The 24,369-nt window shown below is 38.1% G+C and overlaps 1 long non-coding RNA gene across 1 annotated transcript; it reads left to right on the forward strand.

Moving 5' to 3' along the window:
* Nucleotides 1-2,959: 2,959 nt before the first annotated feature.
* Nucleotides 2,960-7,248, forward strand: LOC113091922 (uncharacterized). The gene is made up of 4 exons (XR_003287475.1): nt 2,960-4,095; nt 4,181-4,290; nt 4,370-4,475; nt 6,435-7,248. It is a non-coding gene; the product is annotated as an uncharacterized LOC113091922 (long non-coding RNA).
* The last annotated feature ends 17,121 nt before the right edge of the window (nt 7,249-24,369 follow it).

The raw sequence follows: 24,369 nt of genomic DNA on the forward strand, positions 1-24,369 counted from the left end.
GTTCAAGTCTGATTTTATATATCCTCGAGTCCGAGTCCAAGTACGAGTCATCAGTCCACGAGTCCAAGTCGAGTCACGAGTCCAGAGAATGGAGTCTCGAGTCGGACTCGAGTCCAAAGAAAAGTGACTCGAGTCGGACTCGAGTCCGAGTCCAGGACTCGAGTACTCCATCACTGTTATCAAGTAAGTACATATAAACTGCTCGCCCTTTGACATCACAGATACATTCAGAATTCAAAATAGGTCATTTGTGTGATTCCTCTAGATATGATGTAGATATGAACTCTTTCTAAGTCATATGATAACCTTGTATGAAGAAAATAAAAACAGAAATTCTTGCTATGAACAGCTGCAGATTACAGCAGGGTTAAATATTTTTTAAATACTAAATAAAGGTTAAATAAATTATTATATCTATGATTATTTATAATGTTTTATTGAAGATTTTCACAGAATGTTTCAGCAAAATCTGACCCTTCCTGCAGCACACCATGCACTGCATACCCAATTTTTAGAAATTCAAATAAGATGAACCCAAATACTATGGAATACTATTTTCTCTCAGGAAAATCCTGTCGTCATTGGCACGCTATGTATCTTAAGAGTAGTTTGGGATGTGAAGGATAAAGTCATTGTATACACTAGCTTGTCAGCCTTTATCACACCACTATGATACATTCATTCTTTAAATGCAGTATTTGAAGGATCTAGTCTCTGAGTTGGGACACTAGCTAGTGTGTCTTCTTAATACACCTCTTCTGACAACAAAAACTACTGTATGTCAGCTAATAGGCTGAACAAAATGCTTCAATAAGCATGAAAGTCTTGCTGTAAATATTTCCCACTTGTCAGTTAAGTCATAATGTTCTCTTATGAAAAGGCTTACAGTATTGGCACATAAAACCTGCAGAAGCTGTAATTGTGTTTGTTAAAGTGCCCCTATTATGCAATTTCTAAGGTTCTTTGAAGGGGTCATCGGATGCGACATACACCTTTACAAGCTGTTTGAACTGAAATGTGTGTTGGCAGTGTGTGTATACAACCACCATATAATAATAAATCCACCCAATGTTTTTTTTTTTTTTTTTTGAATATCATTAAATTATTTTCCCCTTTCTTAAATCGAGCCAATCACAGATGCCAATCTTTGCAACATCACACAGACAGGCCCCCTCCCATGACTGTTTGATTGACAGTAGCATTTTAGCACAGACTGGACTGGCGTCTTCCCTTAAACTGAGTGAACTGTCATCTGTCCGCCGTTGTTTCACCGCCGGAGCAGATGTAGACAAGAATGCCTCCCAAGCTATCAATTTGTTCTTTTGTTGGATGGAATAACGAACATAGGCTATCCTAATTAAGTATTGATGTGGACAAAGTATTAAAATCCTTTAGCTAATAATGGATAAAGCACTAATACCACACTGTAAAAATACTCTGATACAAGTAAAAGTCCTGCACTGAAAATTTTACTTTAAAGTACTGTATGTAAAATCAGGTATAAACATTACTTAATGTAAGTATAATCAGGAATATGTATTTAAAGGGTTAGTTTAGCTAATAATAAAAATGAAGCCATAAATTACTCACCTTGAAGTCATAGGTGTATTTAACTTTCTTTTTTACGATGAATTTGGTTTGGAGTTATTATTGAAATTGCCTATTACTGAAATTGCCTTTAATCTTTCAAGCCGTTTGATGCAACTTAGTGGGTGTTGCACTCCATCGGTCCTTGATAAGTTTTATATAATTGAAAAAAAAAGTGTGTCACATGGCTCCGGGGGGTGAACAAAGGTCTTCTTTAGTGAATCAATACATTTTTGTTAGAAAAATATCCATTTTCAAAATGTTATATGTTATATGTTATGTTTATTCTAGATTCACCAGCCAGAAAAGCCACACCAGCCAACTCCTCCAAGAGGACACGGTCATCCTTGCCCGTCTGTCTCGGGCGCCAGGAGGTGCCTACAGGGGAGGGGGTGCTGTCACAGATTCACCAGTCACAACATCCTAATTGTGATTACTAATTACTAATTGAATAATGAAAATCTGATGTCAGTTACCATAGCACTATATCTGTTCACTCACTTCAACTTCTCACTTACTGGTCTCAAGGTAACATACCTACCTCATGCCTCTCAATATCCCTCTGGATCTCTGTGGCTCTGTGTCTCCCGCCATCTTGCTCCATCTTTCTGTTTAAAGCTCTGCTTGAGTTTGTGAAAATAAAGAAGCTCTGAATCATGAATCCTGTGTATGCCTCTTTATACAGCCATGACAGAAGACTAGTCCTACAAAAAAGGTGAAAATTTACGGATTGTAGTCTGTTATGGAGGCACAGAGACCACTCACCCCAGATCCCTGCACTAAACCATTTCAAGCACTCCACGATCTCCACAGCCTCCTCCTTTCATACCATGTCTCATGTCTCATGGCCAGTGCTTTAAGGGGCCCAAAAGAGGTGCCGGTACTCTATTATATCCTATATGTGCAAAAGGATTTTGAAAAAATACCCTTAGAATAGGGTGACCAGATGAGATTGGCTTAAATTCGGGACGGGGGGTAAGGGGGGTGTCTGCGGTCTTGGGTGACGGGATGGGGGGCTTATGATATTAGATTTTGTAGCCTATAATAAAAGATAATGAATTTCAAACCTTAACTAAACACATTTTTATTCAAAGATCAACCGTTTGTCATTACTCTGTAGTCTGCCACAAGAAACAACAACATTAAAATCATGAACTCAAATGTCATTGTAAAAAAAACAAAAAAAACAATGACTGTTGTAACAGTGCGTAAATCAGACCTTTCTGTAATGCTAACGCTAATGAGCTTAAACTTATTTTTTGTACACAGTGCCGCGAACTGTCAATCACTCCTGTACACGTGCATCACTGTCCTCCTCGCAGCTGCAGCAACTTGCGCTCTCTTCATTAAGATTTAAAACAAAAAGGGGACAAAAATATTGTCTTTGTGCATTTAGATTAATTAGATAAATGAATATCTAAATTCGTGCCTATCCGCCAACGGTAGAGTTGTTAACTAACAGTGGCAAAAGCGATGCATGCGCTTTTCACTTGTAAAACTCAAGGGTGTAAGGGTAATGTAGTCTCTGCACTCGGTGGGACGAATTAGGAAGCTTGCATTGTGAAGGGCGCTCTGAAAAAAGCGGCAGCGCAGGCAAAAGATTAAAACCTTTATTAAAACAGATGTCCAAATGAGCGTACCGGTACTCTAAAAGCACATTCTGGGTGCACGGAGAGGTGGCGGTACGCTCAAGAGCTATATTTTGAAGTGGCGGTACTGAGTACCAGTGCGTACCGGCCCACTTAAAGCACTGCTCATGGCCAAACCTGTGACCTATTCCAGTGAGGCAGCCACCTGCAGCTTTTACTCCAGTGTTCACTATACTTTAAATTTCAACCCTAAGAGTTTGTGAATGATTCATGAAGATCGCATTCATCATGTCACTACTGTCTGGAAGGGGTTTGCAATGGGCCAAAGCTCTCTGGAACTCATGCAATCCCCTAGTGTGCTCCTATGAAGCCACTTCACCAAGTAAATCTCCTCCAGCACCCGAGCCGATACAAACTCATTGATCAACCACAGAACGAGCTTGCCGAATCACCCAAGGAATCTGTAATGTGGATCCCAGAAGCAACTTCTGCCCTCGTGCTCCCTTCATCCCATGTGCTCAGCAGTGAGTATGGTCCATGTAATTATGTAAGACATGTATTTATTATTTAGGCAGAATTTTCAATTCAATAATGTCCACAAAATGGTCTATGATTAGTTTTGTTGAGGTTGAACTGGAGTATCCTACATTGAAAAAAAAAGTTTCCTATTTTTTCTGCCTGACAGTTTAAATTAATCTCTCCGGTAGGTGCTGTTCTTTATATAATATTTACCATAAGAGTTGAAATGTGTTTGTTCAAAATGTGTGCTTTTGTACGCCGTTTTAGGCCGGTGACACACTGGCTGCGTGGCGTCTCTGCTGCGTGCCAGAAGCGTGGTGGCTGCTTCGCGTTTTCTGTGTCTTTAGAGTTGCTTCAGGCGGCGCCCTGTTAACGTTGGTCCGTCATGGTTATCACTCTGGTAAGTGGTGGTTCTTTGTGTATCAAATTAAGCCATGATTTAAATGAAATTTGTTCACAATATGCACATCTTTACAACTGTGTAGGTGGCGGCAAGTTAGTCATTTCAGTTTTCATGCTTTGTCTTCGAGTTGCCTGAGAAGGGTCAGACGAACGCAAGTTTTTTTTTTCCTCGACAGTGCAATTGCTCTGGCAGGTAATGTTCTATGCAGGCTATGAGAATAATTAACAGTAAGGTCAGAATGTATTTGTTTACAATATGTGCTTCTGTACAGCTGCTTAGGTGGCTCCAAACTGGTCAGTTCAACCTCTCCTGCTTCGTCTTCGAGAAGTCTTTTAGTCATTCGGTGGCTTTTTTTTCCAGACAGTATCATGACTTAGGTAAGCACTGTTTTATATCATATTAAGTAAAGGGATTTAATTATTGTTAAGGATATAGAGTTTTCTTTATTTGTTTATAATATGTTCATTTTGTACAGTTGTGTGGGTGCTTTTGAGTTTTGAATAAGGTTAATATATAAGTGTATTAATAATTTTTTTAAACAAATGTAACCGTATAAGATAAGCTTGTGTGTTTTCGTCTCAAAGATGTATTTTCTTCTTTTAACTTCTTTTAAATTTATGTGCTTATGTTTGCTTGGCGTGCTATAAATCTGTATGTTTTAAAAATACAAATAACTTAAGAGCTATTTTAAAGCTTAAGTTCATAGTTTTTTTTTTTTTTTTTTTTTGATATTCGTTTAACCAACTTGCTTGCTTTTAGATAGTATTTTAAAGGGATAGTTCACCCAAAAATCATAATTATGTCATTAATAACTCACTCTCATGTCGTTCCAAACCCGTGAGACCTCTATTTAAGATATTTTAGATTTAGTCCGAGAGCTCTCAGTCCCTCCATTGAAGCTGTGTGTACTGTCTAATGTCCATGTCCAGAAGGGTAAGAAAAACACCATAAAAGTAGTCCATGTGACATCAGAGGGTCCGTTGGAATTTTTTGAAGCATCGAAAATACATTTTGGTCCAAAAATAGCAAAAACTATGACTTTATTCAGCATTGTCTTCTCTTCCATGTCTGTTGTGAGAGAGAGTTAAAAAGAAAGCAGTTTGTGATATCCGGTTCATGAACGAATCACTCGATGTAACCGGATCTTTTTGAACCAGTTCACCAAATCGAACTGAATTGTTTAAAACGGTTCACGTCTCCAATAACTTTTTTTAATGTGGCTGACACTCCCTCTGAGTCAAAATAAACCAATATCCCGGAGTAATTCATTTACTCAAACAGTACACTGACTGAACTGCTGTAAAGAGAGAACTGAAGATGAACACCGAGCCGAGCCAGATAACGAACAAAACATTGACTTGTCAGTTTTCGGATCACCAGTAGTTATTTCGGACAGTTTGATTCAGTAAACCGGTTGAAGAAAACGGTTCACCGGTTCTTTTGCGCTCAATGTAATGACATCATTGGCGACGATTGCAAGCCTTCAGTTTACCTGGGCTCATAACATTAGCACAGAATCAGTTCAGAATCAATCACCAAAAGAATCAGTTCGGTTCAGACGCTCTGTGGGTCGCTCTGCTTCACGCTGAATCACACATGCGCAGTATCATCAGCTCCTCAGTTCTCGAATCGGACGCGTCTGACAGAAACTGTTCTTGACTCGTGAACGAGTCATTATCTGGCTCGGCTCAGTGTTCATCTTCAGTTCTCTATTCACATCAGTTCAGTCAGTCTACTGTTTGAGTAAATGAATTACTCTGGGATATATGTTTGTTTTAACTCAGAGGGAGTGTTAGCCTCATAAAAAAGTTAACAGCTTAAGTCATTTGTGGATTAATGCGTATTGGAGACGCAAACCGTTTCAAATGATTCAGTTCGATTTGGTGAACTGGTTCAAAAAGATCTGGTTACATCGAATGATTCGTTCGCAAACCGGATATGACAAACTGCTTTGTTTTGAATTCTCTCATAACAGACACGGAAGAGAAGACAATGCTGAATAAAGTCGTAGTTTTTGCTATCTTTGGACCAAAATGTATTCTTGTTGCTTTAAAAAATTCTAACTGACCCTCTGATGTCACATGCAATCTAAATCTAAAATATCTTAAACTGTGTTCTGAAGATAAATAGAGGTCTTACTGGTTTGGAACGACATGAGGGTGAGTTATTAATAACATAATTATGATTTTTGGGTGAACTATCCCTTTAAGTTGTTATTTTATATTGTTCTCCAGCAATTAATTAATGTATCCCTGGTGGTAAAAATAAAATAAAATCGTATGTTGTTGCCAAAATAATTAGTTCTAACGTTATTTTGTGTGGGGTTTTTTTATTAGGTTGATGCAGTGCAAGATATGCAGATTTGAACACCCTGCCCAGGAGGTCCTTTTGAAACATGACCAATTGTGCCACTACCAGGGAAGATACTGCCAATTACCCTGCCTCTACACAGATTGCATCTGCTCCTTTAAAACCAAACTGGTTGACGTCTCACCTTTTAAGATCACACAAGTGCTTATCGTCACGTAAGAGTCACTTAACATTGAATGGTGAATTGTGTGACTTTAAGGAAATTTGTAAAACGCCCTATTACTCCAAACATATAAGGAGCCATTTTTAAAAAAAACATGAAACTTTAAGGTGCCCTTTTAGCCAGTGTGGTTTTTGAAACACATCTGATTTCATCATCCAGTGGTCACAGAAGTCAAAATCATTGCAGCTTTTCCATTACAGACTTTAAAGCAAATATCATTATTCAAAATGCAGAACCAAAAGACAGCGAGCCACAAATTGTTGTTATGCACACACTTTTATCACCATTGCAGTTAATTTTATATTGCTTGTGATAGATATGAAGGACAGATATGGAAGCCAATACATGTTTGACTGGACCCGTTGTTATTTTTGCACATCATTTCGGACTTGAATTTTGTAATAGTTAATTTAATTGGGAAAGCATCAAATAAAAACTGAGTAGAAGTTTTTAATTTTGCAACACAAATGTGACAAATAAGCTCTTAACTTGAAAAAAACTTTCTATTGTAATTAATTTTATTGCGAATGAAATGACTTGATTTGGTTTGTGATTTAAACTTGCTGTTCTACAAAAAAAAAAAAAAAAAATCATATTGATGAAATAAAAAATTGTGATTCTGTCCATTTAAAGATTTTTTTGAAGACCAATGTTGTACTGAGTAGCATTTAACAAATTAATTCACTCATATTGGATTGGCAGTTTTGTGGTGAACTTTAAACTGCTTGAGTAAAACCTAAAGTTCTGAAGCTGCAATGTAAAAACCAAAAAAAAAAAAAAAAAAAAAAAGTTGAGAGCTCAAAAACCTTTTTAAAGTTTTTTCAACTTTTTTTTTTTAAAGCAACTTCAAATATCAGGTTTTGTAAACAACTAATAGACCTTTAAGTTGAGTAAACTCAAAAATCTGTTGAAGCTGGTAGCCTCAATCATAAGTTGGGCCAACTTAAAATTTTAAGGCAACAAACTTCAGCAGATTTTTGAGTTTGCTCAACTTAAAGGTCTATAAGCTGTACAAACTTTTGTGCATGTTTAATCAACATAATATATTAAGTTAAGTGAACTTTTAGTTAAACTTTCAATTTTGTGTTTAGTTAACTTAGTCATAAGTTGGGCCAACTTAAAATTTTAAGGCAACAAACTTCAGCAGATTTTTGAGTTTGCTCAACTTAAAGGTCCGTTAGTTGTACAAACTTTTGTGCATGTTTAATCAACATAATATATTAAGTTAAGTGAACTTTTAGTTAAACTTTCAATTTTGTATTTAGTTGACTTAAAATTTTAAGTTGGCCCAACTTATGAGTAAGTCAGCTAAACACAAAATTGAAAGTTTAACTAAAAGTTCACTTAACTTAATATATTATGTTGATTAAACATGCACAAAAGTTTGTACAACTAACGGACCTTTAAGTTGAGCAAATTCAAAAATCTGCTGAAGTTTGTTGCCTTAAAATTTTAAGTTGGCCCAACTTTTGATTTTTTACAGTGTACAGATAGTGCTTGCCTTTAGTTGTAATGAGCATTAGTGACAGAAACATCAGCCAATCAAATTTTGACGTTCCATGACAGCACGCCCTCTGGGACCAGCTTCGTGCCCAGTGCGTACCCCAGTTAGGGTTGCCAGGTTTTCTCTATAATGCGAAAAACCCCTACCTCCTTCAGTGGACTTCGCTATCCTAGGTGTTACCAAAAGTCCAGCATTTTGAGACCTTTGGGAGCATGATGGACTGTAGCGTGGTAGAAGACTAGAAAATCCTCTTTCTGCTTCACTCCAGCCCTAACCCATCCAGATGCAAATCATCAGTTTGTGGTGGAAGTGGATGCTCCCACTCTCGGAGTTGGAGCTGTATTATCTCAAAATAAGGAATAAACCCCCTGTATTCCATCCATGTGTGTACTGTCCTCGATGTCAAACTTGCACTGGAAGAGCACTGGTTGGAAGGAGTTCAACATCCCTTCGAAGTCAAAACTGATCACAAGAACCTCCAGTACCTTTGTGAAGCTAAAACTCTCAAATCCTTGTCAAGCAGGATGGGCTCTATTATTTGCCCATTTCCAGTTCACCGCAACCTATCATCCTGAGAATGCAAATCATCATGAGAATGCAAATTCCAGGATTGGGCAGTATCTCCGAGTCTACTGTCACAAACACCAGTACAGCTGGAGCCAGTAGGTGTGTTCCATTCGACAGGGTCCCTACCCAGTGTTCACTGCTCCCTACTCCCTGAGCATGGTATATCAGTTGAAGTGGACTTCACTGACAATAATCCCTCATTTGGAACGCCCTGCAAACGTCATCAAAGAAAGTCAACGATGGGGTCGCACAGATTATGATATAACATACATATATAGGACTACATTCATATTTAAATTTTTACTTACAATCACATTTAAAATATGTACACTATACGAAAAAAAACACTGAGTACTATATAATGAAAAACGTATGTTTATTATAAACTTGCATTGACTATTGCTGCTATTACTTGACTTTTAACAGAATTGTATACTACAACAACAATAATAATAATAATAATAATAATACTACATTTCATATCGCGTTTATGTCCGCATTTGCTGCGATCCATCTCCAGCGACACAGCATGAAAAAAAATCACATTTAACGTTACTATGCTTGAATGCAGCTTGACTATCAATAAAGGTCTTTTGTAAGTCGCTTTCGATAAAAGCATCTGCTAAATGAATAAATGTAAATGTAATGTAAATGTAATTGAAGCCCTGCTGTAACTGTCATGCAAATATGAAAATAAAATTTTATTTGGTTAACTGTGTATATATGTGTTTTTAACAAATGGTCATATAATTGCATATCTCGTGCGCCGCCTTCCCACGCACAGAGGTAAATAAAGTAAAATAAAGAAAAATGGCACAGCCTCATCTGCTTCTAGTCGCTTTTATACCTTTTTACAATCCGTAATGAATATGAACGCGCAATGACAGTTGGGGGATAATCGCTCTCCACTTCATGTGAAGTGATGTATCGATGTTCCCTTACTCCCTGTGCCGTGCGCAGTGCCCTTCGAACTGAACATGTTCGCTCCCTTCGGATTGGAATCTCACTTAAGATGGCGGAATGCCCTGTGAAGTCCACTTCGCAGTACACTTACGGTCGAATGGAACGCACCTAGTATTTTCCATGGGTAAAGTACACTTAGAACTTGTTGCGCCAGGAAACACCTGGATTAACTCCATTCCAGTGCAAGCTCAAATTTCAACCGACCCTCTTTCCCTGAACTGGAGAGCCCTCTGAAGTTCCCGCAGTTCTGTGAGAGCAAGAGTGTATGGGACTTAGCACATGTCCATCCCCAGAAGGCAGTACAGAAACTAAAAGACTGAATCTAAGGGGCCATGTCCCTGAATCTAGCCAGATTGGCTGGCACACTATGGTCAACAGTCCAATGGGCATTGCTTCTGCAGGGGCAATGAAAAAGACCTAGACTAGGACAAGCTGATTGAACTGGAGTTGTCATAGAGGTAGTTACGGCGAGACCCACGATGGATATATCTTCGGCAAGGTAGAAGAGCATTGTCTGGGTGGAGGTGAAGCGCTGTCATCGACAGAGTATTAGGCAGGTAGGAGGAGCTTGTCAGCTGTGTATTGTAGTAGGCCAGCCACGTATTAATGGACAAATGCAAGAACAGTCCAAGCCTATGCAGACCAGAGATGAAGGTTGTTGGGTTCCAGCAATCCGATAAAATTGTGAAGCTGGGTTGTGGAACAGGCATGTGAGTTACAGAAGGCTAGCGTAGGCGGTGAGTAGCGGCAGAAAGCGTTCACTCACTCGTATATGTACAAACCCAATTCCAAAAAAGTTGTGACACTGTACAAATTTTGAGTAAAAAAGGAACAGAATAATTTACAAATCTCATACATTTATATATTATTCATTATAGAATATAGATAACAAATCAAATGTTGAAAGTGAGACATTTTGAAATATCATGCCAAATATTGGCTCATTTTGGATTTCATGAGAGCTACACATTCCAAAAAAGTTGGGACAGGTAGCAATAAGAAGCCCAGAAGTTAAATGTGCATGTAAGGACCAACTGGAGGCCCAATTTGCAACTTATTAGGTCAATTGGCAACATGAATGGGTATAAAAAGAACACAATCCACCGTGCCATTCACTGTTGCCGGCTAAAACTCTATATGTCATAAAAGGACCGGTTTTCTTTTTCCTTTGTTTTCTCTGGGCCAAGGCTCATTTAAAATGGACTGTTGAAAAGTGGAAAACTGTTCTGTGGTCCGAAGAATCAAAATTTTAAGTGCTTTTTGGAAAACTGGGATGCCATGACATCCAGACAAAAGAGGACAAGGACAACCCAAGTTGTTATCAGTGCTCAGTTCAGAAGCCTTCATCTCTGATGGTATGGGGTTGCATGAGTACGTGTGGCATGGGCAGCTTACACATCTGGAAAGGCAACATAAATGCTGAAAGGTATACCCAAGTCCCAGAACAACATATGCTCCCATCCAGATGTCATCTCTTTCAGGGAAGACCTTGCATTTTCCAATATGACAATGCCAGACCACATACTTCATCAATTACAATATCATGGCCGTGTAGAAAAAGGAATCCAGGTACTGAAATGGCCAGCCTGCAGACCAGATCTTAGACCTATAGAAAAAAATTGGTGCATGGGGGAGGAGGTACAGTCACAGATTCACCAGTCACAACATCCACACCAGCCAGCTACACCTGTTAACAATCACCTGATTAAACGTATCATAGTACTTTATCTGTTCACTCCAGTATCTCACTGACTGGTCTCAAGGTTAAATACCTACCTCATGCCTCTGAATATCCCACTGGATCTCTGAGATCTTTTATTTCTAGAGCCTAAATTATGTTTCCATTTTAGAGCTTTCTTTTAAAACTACTTCAGTTTGTGATAACAAAGAAGCTCTGAATCGTTCTTTCTGTGTGTGCCTCTTTATCCAGCCGTGACTATGACAAAGAAATTCAAACAACTGCCTTTTAATCAATCCACAGGAGAAACATTATGACAACAAACATAATACACAAGCAAAAGAGGACAAAGAAACTGAGGAGAACACAGGCCTTAAATGAATGGAGAAAACAAGATAATTAAAAAACACAGGTGGAAACGAATGAACTAATCAAGAAAAACATGAAAACTAAGTCAAGGCAGGTAGAACTGAAACATAGGGAAACCAAAACAAGAAACAGAACATAAACTAAAAAATTATATATCTGAAATGTTTAAGTTGGATGTTACTAAATGTTACAACTTGTTTCAAAACATTCAAAAAACTGTCAAATGTAATGTTCCAAAAAATGATTAATTAGAAACCATGAAATTAAGCATGGACCATTTATTTTGTTTCAAGCAAAGTAAAACCAGCAAAGTAAACCAAATGATTTAAGGATCATTCTCAAACTCAAAGAGTTTTCAAGACAACTTTAGATGTCTTTCCAAAAAAGGACACTTACAAACTCCAAAAACACACCAAAAAATCCCATATAAGCACATATGAAAGAAATTAGAAAATTATTAGTCTTTATCCAGTCAATAAACTGTAGTTTGCGTCTCATCTGGCCATACAGTGATGGGATGATAGGATGTGTTGGCAACCTCTCCAGTCTGTACTTCACTCATTGCAACTTTGCAATCTCTTATGTAATCAGCCTGGTTTCCTTTATATTACTGCTGTTTTGAAGAGATTGGTTGAATGCATACACTTCCTGGATCATTGGACTGAAAACTTTACCGGAGTTGAGCAACTTAAAATGATCTGATCGCAAGCAGAGAAACAAAATTGCGTTAAAGGGTTAGAATAGAAATAGTGCTTCAGTAATTCTGCGCTAACTGCATTAAATTATCTAAGTGATCTGATCTGCAATCCATTAAGAGTTGAACTTGCGGTAACGATGACAGTCCTAATTTAAAGATCTTTCAAAGTTCCATTATTAAAGTAATGTTACACTTTTCTCTAATCTTTAATAATGTTCTTAAAATGTTACCGTAAAAAAAACATTATTTATACTTTGTAACAAAACTTCTTTTAAAGTCCCCCTGTATTGAAAATCAAGTTTTTATTTGTCTATGTGGTGTTTTTAATATGTTTTTAGAAAAACCATGTGTCCATCCATTAATCAACACCATTGCCAAGGATTTTCTTCTTAAAACTGTAGTTTCCCAAAGACTGACCCAGAATTGCGGTTTGAAACAGCCTTCGGTTTGCTACGTCACCAACCAATAACCAATCACGTCAAGGGATCGATAGCATGCAAAATATACCAATACCAACATAAAACCAAAAATAAATTAGAGCAAAAAAACCCATGAAGCTGTGGTTTAACCTGATTTAGAACCACTAACTTGCATTATAACCTGTGGCAACAGTGTTAAAGTAGCCTGGAGTCAAACCCACCTCCTTCCGCATCCGCATCTGCACTTCACATGCTCGCGGGCGCGAATTAAGAATCACAAATGGCTGTATTCATGTCTTCAATGCATTTTAGGATACAACATCAAGTAAGTAACTTTAACTGATGTTACAGTATTCACTGTAGAATGTTAAAGTATTCACTAATAAGCGGGGCTAGATCATAGATCAATGTATAGTAAATGAGGCATGGGTTTTGAGTTACATTCAAGCTATTTTAAGGCATAAGAAAATTATTTTCACAAGAAAAAACATTTAAATATGTCATTTTGATTACATTTGATGAAATATTTGACTACAGGGGGACAAATGTTTTAGTTAAATGTTGATCTAATGTTTTTTTTTTGTTACTAATTGTTTGAGAATGTTCACATTCAGATGTTTTCAAAGATACGTTCTAACAGTAATGTTAATAGAATGTTTGTTCAGAGTTACTGTATCTGTTTTTTTTTTTCTTCCCAGAATTACTGTATTATAGAATTCCATTTAAGATTGTGGAAGTGAAAGTGAAGCAATCAGTCAATTTTTTTTTTTTTTTAGTAAACTAATTTACACTTTAGTGAAAATATATTTCCCTTATCAAGTTGTTCTCTCAACATAACATATAAGAGTCTACCCCTATGGCAGCATTACAGATTGAAACTGGAAATGCCCTTAGAACTGAGAAGAATGAAACGTTCTTTGAATCATTGGGTCAATATACAAGAACATAACATAGATCATCCAGCAAAAGAAGTGTTAAAAGAAAAGTCTGAAATCAGGAGTTTTGGGTGGGTGGTACAGTCAGTCAAGTTCAAATTTTTTAGTAAACTAATTTTCACTTTAGTGAAAATATATTTCCCTTATCAAGTTACTCTCTTGACATTACGTATAAGAGTCTACCCCTACGGTAGCATTACAGATTGAAGCAGGAAATGTCCTTAGAGCTGAGGAGAATGCAACTTTCTTTGAATTATTGGGTCAGTTTACAATGACATAACACAGCAAAAGAATGACCCCTCACAAAGTGAGCATGCAATACCAGCCATAAAAGTATGACATGAGGAAACATGCATACAAATCCTGGCAATACACATAATGCTGGAAGCATATACAATGACACACACACACACACGTTTGTTTTTGTGAAAAGTGGGTTCATCCCATAGGCATAATGGTTTTTATACTGTACAAACTGTATATTCTTTGGCCCTAAACCAACCCTACACCTAACCCTAACCCTCACAGGAAACTTTGTGCATTTTTCTTTCTCAAAAAAAAAAACTCATTCTGTGTGATTTATAAGCGTTTTGAACAATAGGGACATGGGTTATGTCCTCATAAGTCAGCCTCTCCTTGTAATACCTGTGTCATGGGAGGCGGACGCACTAACAAGGAAGCTAAATGGCTACAGCCACTAGCTAGTGCATCTCTTGGAGTGAGGTTTACCTGCACAGCACTACTCGCTGGCCTCAAAATCGATTGCACATTCGATCGGACCAACCAAAAACAGTTTCGAAATTCAAAATAGGGAATCGATTTTAACCAAATATGTACACTATTAATTTTAAAAGAATTAAACAATTAAAAAATATAGATGTAACAAAACTCACAAACAAGCAGAAAAAGAAAATAAAGAATTAATAACCTCTAGATAATTTTAACCTCTGTACGATGTACGATCAATAATGAAAAAAATCCCGTAATGTAAGATAATTTCAGAATTTTATGAAAATTCTAATGATGGTAGTTACAGTCATAGGGCTTCTATACTCATACACAAAATCGGCTCATTACAGACACTATAAATGCATTTGTGTGCACTTCAGGGTGTGTTAAGAATGCAGGAGGGTGTCCTGCTTTAAAGCCAATGAGCACTTTGTTGCAGTCCATGACAGCAAGAACCCCTTCAACATTTGGCAACACGCAGTCTTCCAATGACAGAGGCTCAGATGTGGAGTTAACTGCACGCAGCAACAGCTAAATTCCTTCTTCACTGGATGCAACAAACAAAGGTTAAAATAATTGTAATATGTTTTAATATGCGCCGCCATGCAGACAGTCACTGACAATAATGGGATAGTATTTTGTTGCACTGCTTCCATCCAACCATGGCTAGTTATTTATTGTGGAAATATGCAGGTCGTGTCAAAATGTTGTTGGTTTAGAATAGATAAATAACTGTTTTCACTAGTGTACGAAAATGTATTCCCAAATACGATAATTTTGAATTTCTGGTACGATACTTGGGCATTTACAATCTGGCAACACTGGGTAGATGTGAATTTGCCTCATTCGCGCCTCTAGTTACAGGAGATTCTGAGTTATGAAAAGGACCATTGCAAGCTGACAGCGACCGGCTTTTGTGATGGAAAATTGGAAGTAATACCCCCACCTTGCGCAGCTGTACCTGAGTGTCCCTGGGACATCAGTGCAGTCTGAGCGTGTTTTCTCAACAGCTGGACATATAGTGAATAAAAAATGCTCTGCTCTGGCCCCCGAAAATGTTGATGGACTTGTTTTCCTGTCCAATAAATTTGTAATGCATAAATGCAGCCGGGTTGAAGCCTGCAGTGATGTTTTTCTTTTGTTATGGCAGCCGTCCCCTCTGCATATATATTTTTTAGAGAATGTTGCACTCCTGTCTGTTATTCTGCACGAAACTTCATGCCAATAAATAAGAAATATTGCTGACTTGTGCTTATTCAGCGCTCTCTTTACGTTCGTCCATTATTTGACATTGAAAAAGGGAAACGTTTTTTTTTTTAGACATGGAAAATCGATTTTACAATCAATTCAATGAACACTTATGTCTTAGAAATCGAAAAAGATTTTTTCACAAAAGTAACAGCCCTAATATATATATATATATATATATATATATATTATAATATAATGTAATCCCAGTATAATGTAATCAGTGTAATCCCACAGGCCATAAATAGGCACCTCAAACATGAAAGCTGGGAAGCAATTAGGCACCCACTCTGGGTGTGGATGGTATATTTCCCCATTCGCTTGAGACAAATCATAATGGGAGGGGAGCCTAGCTGTACAGAAGGGATATTATCTCTGCCAGCAATGAAGATTTGGGCCACCTGGGTGCTATACAGTCAGTCTCTGTACTTTCACCTTGACCAGAGTAGGAAATATTAGGCAGAGTGGAGAAGAATCTTAGAACAGCACAATGGGCCAGTGCATCCACATCAATGGGGGTGTCCTCATCCTCTAGTGACAAGAACATAGGACAATGGGCGGTTTTGCATGAGGAGAAGAGACGGCTGCCTGACCGAACCTCTTTCATAGCAGATCCACTATCTCAGGGAAGAGGCACCATTCTCCATAGAGTAGGTTGCTCCTCAACAAAAGGTCTGCTCCCCTGTTCTTAATGAAAGTGCCACCTCCTCCATACTAGCATCACTAGAGTTCCTACACCGCAAATATAAAGTGGGAGCTTAGATTGGCAACAGTCCGGCGGCGCCTTGTTCCTTTCACCAGTCCAAATCAGTGTTAATTTCGTTGACTAAATATTTTCGTCATTATTTTCGTCACAAATATATTTCTGCGGACGAAAACGAAACGAAAACTAAAAAAGAAGGCACTGATGGAGACTAAAACTATGACTAAATTGATTGGCATTATCGTCAACGAATAAAGGACGAGACCAAAATAGACTGTGAGGAAAATCTAATCAGCAGACGGGAGAGATGCGAGGAATGAACAAAAGAACCGGCAAAACAGAACAGGCGAGACTGCATGAGAGAAGAGAACCAATCCGAGCCTGACTTATTGAGACGTGAAGCGAAGGTTTTCAGTTTTTAAATGAGCACTGAATGAGCAATGATATTTCTAGCATTAAATATTACGAACTGAAAAGTACTGTAAAATAGCCCCTTCTTCAAGTTAGATGAGAGCACAATACTAATACGTAATATCATGATAAATACATTTGATTAATACTAATGTTTAGTATATTTTATAATGTTCTACTTGTTGACAATATCACAAATATTTCTATATTAGTCATGTGAAACGTGAATGTTCACATCCTATCATTATACATACTAATCTAGCAATATTGTAGTATTTAAAACATAAAATATTGCTAGACAAATGAATACCTTATAAAATCTTGTTACTTTTTTTATCCACCCAACTTATTAAATATTTACTTTAAATGTATGCAATTATTGTTCAGCTCAGCTGTAAGCTTTAAGGTCCTGGACCTAACTTTATTTTTCTTTTATTGATGGTCAATTGGCAGCTAGTAATTGTTTACATTATCATGACAGTGTTTGTTGCTGCATAAAAGCTTTTGAATCGAAATAAAGACACAGTTGTGTTGAAATAAAGTTCAATTTGTGAATATTTTGGTTAAGTTTGTTTCCTATACCAGCTGTAAAAAATTGTCTAGTAAATCTGTTATTGATTTTAGTCTTATTTTAGTCGACTAAAATACCAAGCAATTTTAGTCGACTAAAATAAGACTAAAATTAAAACAAATCAGATGACTAAAACTTGACTAAAACTAAAAAGAATTATAGTCAAAAGACTAAGACTAAAACTAAATTAAAATTTCGTGTCAAAATTAACACTGGTCCAAATAAAGACTTGTCCGTGAGCTTCCATGTCCAGAGGCATCTCTGAATAAATCTGTGTGTGGATGGAACAATAGTGTTGGATTCTTGAGAGGGAAATAATGGGGGCTGGTAGAACTTAAAGGGTAATAAACCCATAAATGAGACCCAAAGGGAGTTATGTTTGTAATCAACTGTGGCTAATGTAGGACTCTCTCTAAGTCTTGATTGGCCCACTCTTACCGACCATTAGTCTGATGGTAACCAAAGGATCATCCACCCAGCTGGGTGGCACAATGGGCACTGGAGAGGTGGACTCAGTCTCAGCTTCAATAAGCTGCGAGAGCACATCTGATTTACCATTCTTACTCCCTGGGTGATAGGAAATGTTAAAGTTAAAATAAAATGGATCTCCTCAATGTGATTGCCAGATGTGGTCAAGTGAATGAGTCCAGTGACAGGTGCGATCTTGGTGAGCTTTGGCTAGGGGAATACTCCAGCTCCTGGCCAGTTTGATATCCATTTCCCCCTCCACTCCGGAGTCAATAAGAGCTACAACAACCCCTTCTGACTGAAGACCTGCCTGGAAGAAAGTACAGCCACCAGAGGGCAGCATATATATATATATATATATATATATATATATATATATATATATATATATATATATATATATATATATATATATATATATGTATATATATATATATATATATATATATATATATATATATATATATATATATTCCTCTAGTATATATTCAGTTTCAAGTATTTCTTCCATTTTATATTTTTGGGTATGAATAACAAGCACTTCATCTGGTACTTAGTGTCTTTCATTCTAACATATTAAAAAATTTCTGAAATAGCATGTATTTACACAGTTTATTTATCTCAGAGGGGACATGGATGCATTTAAACTGCAGATACAGATGTATAAATAGGCCTAATGTTTTTTTTTTTACATAAAACGTTGAAAACTGATATTTGAAATAATTTTAAACATGGAAAAAAATGAGCAAAAACAAACAATATTATGTATAAAAGTCATGTATTGCTTTACTGAACTTGCATCCAATTATTATTTAATGTGTTCATGCATCTGCAGAAAAACTGTAGTTTCTGTGTGGTACAGATTAAGCTAACTAGGCCTACATGAAATTATATAAATATAAAAAGCATACAAGATTTTTGCAGTCTACAATTTAGAATGCCCAGAATTTTGAGTATTAATAGACTAATAAATCTGTGTGTGCACTCTGTGTGGTTGGTGATATTTGGTGACACATCATTACAGAAACACTTACCATTTTCACAGATGATGCTTTATTGCACACCCCTGACTCGACTTGAATGGGAAATGAAATCATCCGCGGTTGTGCGTAGTGTTCACTTGTTTGGACATGAGCAAAGGTGTTTTTATGAGTCTAACTAGCAAATGCCAGACCACTGATTTGTCAAATCTGCTTTCCTGTAGTATTTTGTAGTAAGTGACAAATATACTTCAGGGAAATGTATCGGAGTAAAAGTATATATTTTGATTAGCAAATGTAGTTTAGTAAAAGTAAAAGTTGCGTGAAATATAAAAACTCAAGTAAAGTACTGATACTCCCAAAAAATACTTTTTTGGGGGGGGTGAAATGCTATTTCATGCATACTGAGTTTTTTACACTGTTAAAGAGTTGGATATCGATGCTAAACATGGACAAAGTTTCAAAAATTAAGTTGTATGTTTGAAGGAGTATTTTTGTTCCCAAAATACTCCTTCCGGTTTGTCACAAGTTTCGGAAAGTTTTTTTTTCGAGTATGGCTCTGTGTGACGTTAGATGGAGTGGAATTTCCTTATATGGGTCCTAAGGGCACATCTGCCAGAAGAGCGCGCGCTCCCGTATAGCAGAGCACTGAGAGGCTGAGCACAGACATTCATTCACTGATCAGAGCGAGAGCGAGAGTGTTGTGAAAAGTCACAAAAGAAGTGTGTTTTTGGTTGCCAGGGCAAGACAACCCTGCACAGATTACCAAAACAAAAACAGCATTAAGGGACCAGTGGATGGAGTTTATTTTTACAGAGCATCAACGAAGTTGTGCAAGTGTTTTTGTTTGTACCCTGCATTTCGAAGATGCTTGTTTTACAAACAAGGCCCAGTTTGACGACGGATTTGCGTATCGTTTATTTCTTAAGGATGATGCAATCCCAATGAAAAAGGGTCACGATCGTGTGTTGGAACCGCAGGCGGTGAGTAAAACTGCTTAAAATATCTCTGCCTCCTTGTTAGTGCGTCCGCCTCCCATGCCGGAGACCCGGGTTCGAGCCCCGCTCGGAGTGAGTCGTTGCTGCTGCTGCTCTCGTTCAGTTTCAGCCTCGGGATCTGATTCTGGATCATAAATAAACGGCTGAATCTGACTGTTAGCCATGGTTTGTTTTGGATGATGTTTTTTTCCTCACGGTAATGTCACAACTTCCAAACGCTCTCAACGCAAAAGCCTACTGGCGCTCGTGATTCTTTAGCTCCGCCCACACGTCATGCCTTCAGCCGGTCGTGTTTTTCTGGGAAAAATCGGTACAGACTATCTTCCTCTTATGAATATAATAAAACTAAAGACTTTTTGGAGTTATGAAGGATGCAGTACTACTCTATAGGTACTCAAGATTAACAGGGTATTGAGTGAAAACGAGAATTTCACCCCCCACTTTAAGTACTTTAAGTTCCGGAGTATTTTTTACTTCGTTAAATTACACTTCTGCCAGGGACAAACTCTGGGACACATTATCCATGTATTATCACAAATGCAAGGTTTTTGGCCATGGCGTTTTGTGGAGCAGTGTTAGCAACGTCGGTACAGAGAAACGTGTGGGTGCGGAGTTGCAGCCAGGAGTGGTGGGATACTGATGTGAGTGGCTCTTCTCGTTGCCTCCTACTTCAACGCTGAATTATGACGTTTGTAGCGTATCAATGACGTACAGGTCGGATACATGTGGCCTGGCCGTTCAGACGGAGGTCACATTTCAAAAAGATCGGATCTGTGTCGTTCAGACTGTCATGAAAAGATCAGATACAGGTCGCATAGAGGCAAAAAAAAAAGGGAATTGGGTCGTTTCAGCCTGCAGTGTGAACGTAGCCTTGGTCATGGCCTGATGAGATGCAGTTATCGCCCCCTGTTGCTGTCCTGGTTGGATGCCTTGCTGAACAATAGCTCGGCAGACTTCCATATCTTCAGCTGAGTCCATAACTGGTGGGTATGTTCTGTCAGGAAAGGGACTCAAATGCAGTTCAAATGAAAAAGAGAGTTTATTCAGAAACTTCAGATCACAAAGCCAGTAAAAAAGTGAAACACAAAAGTCAGGTGAATAAAGTGGTATGGCATTCTCTGCGCACACATCCACCAAGACCAAGCTCAGAGGAATTACTGGAAATGTCCAGTCTAGCACTACCAATCTGGCCTCAGTGTCCACATAAGAGTAATTAAAGGAAAACTCCACCCGAAAATGACAATTTTGTCAATAATTACTTACTCCCGTTCCAAACCCGTAAATCTTTGTTTGTCTTCGGGGCACAATTTAAGATAATTTGGATGAAAACCGGGAGGCTTGTGACTGTCCCACAGACTGACAAGTAAAATACACTGTCAAAGTCCAGAAAAGTATGAAAAGTGTCTTCAGAATATTCCATCTGTCATCAGTGGTTCGACAGTAACATTATGAAGCAACGAGAATCCTTTCTGTATAGAAGAAAACAAAAATAACGACTTTATTCATTCAGCTCATATGCTCCAAAATAGTGATGTGGTAATGTGGGTAGAGACAGAGGAGACAAATTGTTGAATAACGTCATTATTTTTGTTTTCTGCTCATACAAACATTTTCCTTGGCAGTCTATGGGACAGTCACAAGCCTCCCGGTTTTCATCCAAATTATCCTAAATTGTGTTCTGAAGATGAACAAAGCTTTTACAAGTTCGGCACGACATGGGGATAATTAATGACAAAAATTTCATTTTGGGATAGAGTTTCCCTGTAATTACTCGCCTGTGCAGAAGAATTTAGAGGAGAGTGAAAACTCAAAATACATCCATATGGCACAAAAACACATTAGAAATACCCATGACGAAAGAAGACAAAGACAGGAATAATAATAATAATCAGTTAGTGCTAATTGCTCCACCATGTGTGGATGACAATAACAGGACTAAAACAAACATCACGTCCAAACGTCAGTGACAGCACATAGAAGAACAGCAGGAAGGAGTCAAAGTAGTTACTGGTCATGACACTTTTCTTATTTTTAGCCGTTCTTACAAGGAAAATAAAGCGGATATTCAGCAGATTCTTTGATGTTTGGAAAGGGTCTTAAGAACTTTTTGATGATTTTATTAGCATTGCTGTATATTTGTCCAGGAGTATGATCATTATCAAGTGTGATTTCCTTAAATTACATTAAAGTATACTTGACTTATACTTACAAAAAGTCTACATGTAACAGAGTCACAGCCCAGCAAAAATTTGGACGTTTAATGACCTTTTAAAAGATATCCCGTCATGGTTGCAAAATAGTTCCAAAAAAAAAAGTTGAATAGACATCTTTGACGTCATCTGGCCATGAATTTCATGTTCTTTCTGCATGTCCCTGGATATCTAAATGCGTTGTCTTCTGGATGTTTAAATGTGTTGCTGCATAGTTTAAGTATATATATATATATATATATATATATATATATATATATATATATATAAAATAACCACACACCCACTGTGTAACATCGTGAAAGGAAATCAGTTATGTCTTTAATATCAGCTCTTCTTGGAGCGTGCTTCAGGTGTTCTGTCATAGCTGCATCAAATTTAGATCTCTTCACAGCATTTGAGGGAAGATAATCTATTTATTTTTTAAATAAATAAAATGAAAAATCTGAGGTAAATGACATGCACGTTCAAAATATCTTTATGGTCTACAGCTCAAATAATAATTAAAAAAAAAAACATGTAACAAGATGAATGAATCATGAATGAAACATTATAAAAAGGTAATCAGCATGCATTACATTTTATTTTATTGTATAAAAGATTTTCTGTTTTAAATGGGTTTTAGATGAGTTGGGGCAAAACAGCATTTGTCCCCTCCCTCTCAAATACCACTGTAGTGCCCTTGAGAAAGCCCCTTGACTATTAGGTGTAACTGTGAGAAAGTGAACAGGACATTTATGATAAAAACAGGTGGGCTGTGATGTCCCCTGAATAGATAAAGTGTACCAATAAAAAAAAAAAAAATCATCAATATGCACAAGGAACAAGACTACATTACTAACTTTGACAGTTTCATTAAACATACTTTACACTATGGTATACCATGTATAATTTCAAAGTAACTTTTAACCTACTTGCTAATTTTAGCCATACTCTGTAAATTTCAATTGACAATGTGGGCATCATTTCTTTTGGTTCCTTTGTGTCAAACAAGTAAAACTTAAGCACGTTAATAAAATAATACGAAATGTTCTTACCCAACAGTAGATTTTATATAATATATATTGTGAAGAGTCAGCTGCCTCCTCCTGATTGTTATCGGCACCCCGTCCTAAATCGCCGCCCTTCACCAGGCTCCCGACTGGAGTGGGTGTGTCAGCGAAGGAGTGCTGGACGAGTTAGGGCTGGCGGCGTGTGATGGGGCACACCTGAAGGAAATGGAGCATCATCACCTCTGCTGTTTAAAAGCCCAATGCGACTCTCCTCTGGAGACCAGTCTCTTCCCTGTGCATGCACGCTGGTGTCCTCGTGGGTCCAGGAAGGGTGCGCTGAGGGACTCCCGCGCCACTGGAGACGTGAGCTGCCGGACCCGCAATCCGGATGAGAACCGCACCCATTTACACGGCTGACGGGCCAGGATGCCGGGGGTCCTTCTCCTACAATTCCTAAGTTCAGCCGATCTGATCCTGGTGAGTTTGCTCGGCTCCGGATAGCTCTAGAGAACCTACTTCCCCCAGACGGGACTGAACTTTTCAAATATCAGATCTTAGTGGATCACCTTAAGCTGGAGGAGGCTAGAATGATAGCAGATGTTTATCTTAACTCACCTACTCCATTCACTAATACGATGGCAGCGCTTCATGATCAATTTGGTCAACCACATCAGCTAGCTTTAAGGAAGATTGCTAGTGTCCTTGAGGGTCCTGACATAAAGAGAGGTGATATCTCAGCCTTCCAGAGGTTTGCTCTCCAAGTGCAGTCACTAGTGGGCCTATTGAGAACTCGTGGGACGTGATGGTGAGCTGGAGTTGAGTTGTGGGTCCCACGTCGCATGCCTCCTGAGTATGTTACCCCCTGAGCAGCGAGCTGAGTTTCATCGGCATATGTTCCGCCAACCTGGCACAACCCCTAATCTGATTGATCCTTTGAACTGGCTTTGTTACGAAACTTGGTGCCACAGTTATGATACTGAGCCAATATCCAAGGGTTCACATGCAAAATCTGATTCAGAGAAGAGAACCGTGACCATTCTACATGGAGTTGGAGAATCCCCTGTTGAGACTCCCTTCCATTGTAAAGTTCCTGTTTCAAAGACAAAGCCTGCCAAAGGTAAACTTAATTGTCCTTTCTGTGACAAGACTGAGCATTACCTGAGTCTGTGTGCCTTCTCCGCTAAGCTTACCTCAGACCAGGTCAGGACTTGGATTCGCAGTAACAACCGTTGTTGCCGCTGTGCCAGGGGCACACCATGCAGCACAGTGTGACCTTAAAAAGCCCTGCAACATCTG

The sequence above is a fragment of the Carassius auratus genome, unplaced genomic scaffold (genome assembly GCF_003368295.1).
Source record: "Carassius auratus strain Wakin unplaced genomic scaffold, ASM336829v1 scaf_tig00214358, whole genome shotgun sequence".
Taxonomy (NCBI): Eukaryota; Metazoa; Chordata; class Actinopteri; order Cypriniformes; family Cyprinidae; genus Carassius; species Carassius auratus.